This window comes from Hipposideros armiger, unplaced genomic scaffold (genome assembly GCF_001890085.2).
Source record: "Hipposideros armiger isolate ML-2016 unplaced genomic scaffold, ASM189008v1 scaffold_774, whole genome shotgun sequence".
Taxonomy (NCBI): Eukaryota; Metazoa; Chordata; class Mammalia; order Chiroptera; family Hipposideridae; genus Hipposideros; species Hipposideros armiger.
The window spans coordinates 429,043-431,790 of record NW_017732124.1 but is presented as its reverse complement, the minus strand read 5'-3'; positions in this window follow the sequence as shown (position 1 = coordinate 431,790).

Sequence of the window (2,748 nt, the reverse complement as noted above, 5' to 3'; positions counted from 1 at the left end):
AAGGTTTACTCATGGCAGATGGAAATGCCAGTAAGATTCTGCATGCAAACCACTTTGAAAGGCAGTTGAAGAATCCTTTATGCCATAGTTAGTTTTCACCTCAATGTTTTTGTAAGTGTATTTCACAATGCAGAGGCTTGTTTCCTTTCTTCCTTAACCTACTGTTAAAGAGTAACTAGTGTTGTAGCAATGCCACAAACTCTACAGAGGATGATACTGGTGCATTAAATAGCAATTCACACACAGCTACACATATGTGATTACATTGCTATTGATAATTTTTGCTTTTATTTTGCCTATAACAATCAATATTGTATTCATAATAATAATTATATACCTAAATAAAACAAAAAATATGACATATTATTTGGAGGGGGGGATGTGAATTTCAGAAGTACCAACAGATCTCTTTGCAAGTCTATTGAACAGTACATCGTTATTGTAATAACATAGATATAACCACATGCAGCTTTCTTAAAGGATTATTTCTTGCCTAGAAATAGGTATCAAAAGTGACCTTTCAATGACTATTCATCTCTAAGTTTGTGGAGAAAAGAAAATTATAATTTGTCTGTTTTTGTCCTTCTCTAATATTGATACAGATTGACCTCTAGTATTGATACAAATATTGCAGATTTGCCCACAAGTCATCTCCTTGAGGAAGTTAATGATCAATATCCTCTAATAACCTAGAATGATTGCAACTTAATATATGACCTTCACTTAACAGCCAATGACAAAATGTTAAGGTGTATGTTTAAGTAATCCATAAATTGATAAATCAGATTACCACTTATTTCTTTGCAAGATAACTGATTACAATAGATTTTCAATTGGATTTAGCCTATGATGATGCTATTTGAACACATTTCTTTTATCATTAGAACAAGTCCCAGAGAAAACATTAAAATACTATCAGTTGTACCCCTTAATGTTAATTTTAATTTTTTTCATAACATCCCTAGGTGTCTTTATTTTAATTGTGTCATTTATTAGTGACATTACCATTTTTAAATTATTAAATAAAATAAGGAAAGTTAAATGGTAACTCACACAAAAGGAATTTCTAGTTGTCACTTATTTTCTGTTATTAGAGCAGAACCAAACCTTGAGTGTAATGGGTTAAGTTAGTATATTGTAAAAATAGATTAAAAAGCAACATTGATTAAAAATAGTACAGCATTTATATGCTTAAGCATTTTAAATTAAGTATATATGCATTAATTAAATAAAAATGTCACTGCATATGGTTGAAAACAAATGGAATACAAACTCATGGAATTCAGGAAACAAAGGACTTTTGACAAGGGTGATGAAGGCTTCTCTGTGGAAAATGACAGACTTTAGTTGGGCACTGAAGGGTGAATAGGTAATTACAAGGAAAAACAATAATGCATTTTTGACACATCCTCAAAGAAGAATTAGAAAACTATAGCAACTTCCTACTAAATATAAACAGTTTCCTGTTCAGAATACGACAGTGTCAGTTCTTGTCTATCAGCCAATTCTCTCAAAAATCAGAAGGGAGGAAAGAGACAAATTGATATTTATATATCATGTCATATATTATCTCGTTTAATCCTAACAATAGTAATTATAGTTTATTTTTTACCCATATAAAGGATCAGAAACGTTAAGTACCTTTCACCTACGTGGTGAAATTTAAACCCAGAAATAAGAATCCAAAATCAAGTCCTTTTTGCTATAATATTTAATGTTGGAAGAAAGAATAGAGTTCAATAATCATTGATAAACTTTGATTTATATTTTCTGAAAAGCTGATTAAAATTATGCTTATCTTTAATAAATAACTTTAAAGTAAGTTAAATAACCATGTGGAATAAATCAGCTAAAATTCTGAAAAAAAATAGAAAATCTAGAGAACTTGTAGATATTAAATTTTAAGTGTAATTATAATTTCAATTACTTTTAAGTTTCTGATTAAAATATAATTATTTTTATTCATATATTTGTTCACTAAGTACATATTAAATATACCCTATGTGCCTCATACTGTTTTAAGAACTGGATATGCAATTATGAATAACACCATTTTTGCCCTTGAGAAGGTCATAACTTAGGACTTCCATATTTTCAAATTTTGGTTAATGGGAAATCTGTTGCCATGGGGATCAGCACGAGACAAATGTGAGCAGAGTTAAGAGCATGGTGTGATTCTAATGTAACAAGGTATTTTCATAAGCCACACAGGAACATTTATCTCATTACTTTATAATCACATTGGGTACCTAACAATTTATTTTAATTTGTTTCTGCTAATAGGCTTTCTTACAAACCCTTCCCTATTTTCACCTCGCTTTGCCTCCTCATTTTCTCATCACTCAAGCTGTACTCTTCATTCACTTTTTTGGGCTCCTGTCTGGCTTTGGGTAACATTTTCAGGTTCCTCCCAAGGTCAGCTCCACTGTCTCTTTCAAACATCAATGCATTCTTTTACAAAGCCTCACCAGCATTAAGAATTCCTCAAGAATGTACATAAAGTTTTACTACTAGCAATAAATATAGAATCAACCAAGATTGTGTGCATATACATGAACAGAAAAGGGCATCTATCATAAACATATTCTAATTAAAAAGTATTTTAACTTGATTGAAAAAGTATTGTTCATTTTTTTAAAAATATGCCACCATATGATGTGTTGCATAATTTTATAACACACCTTGTTATTATTAGTGACATGAACTCCTATCTGTCATGGTTAATCTTTTTATTTTAATTGCAAAATA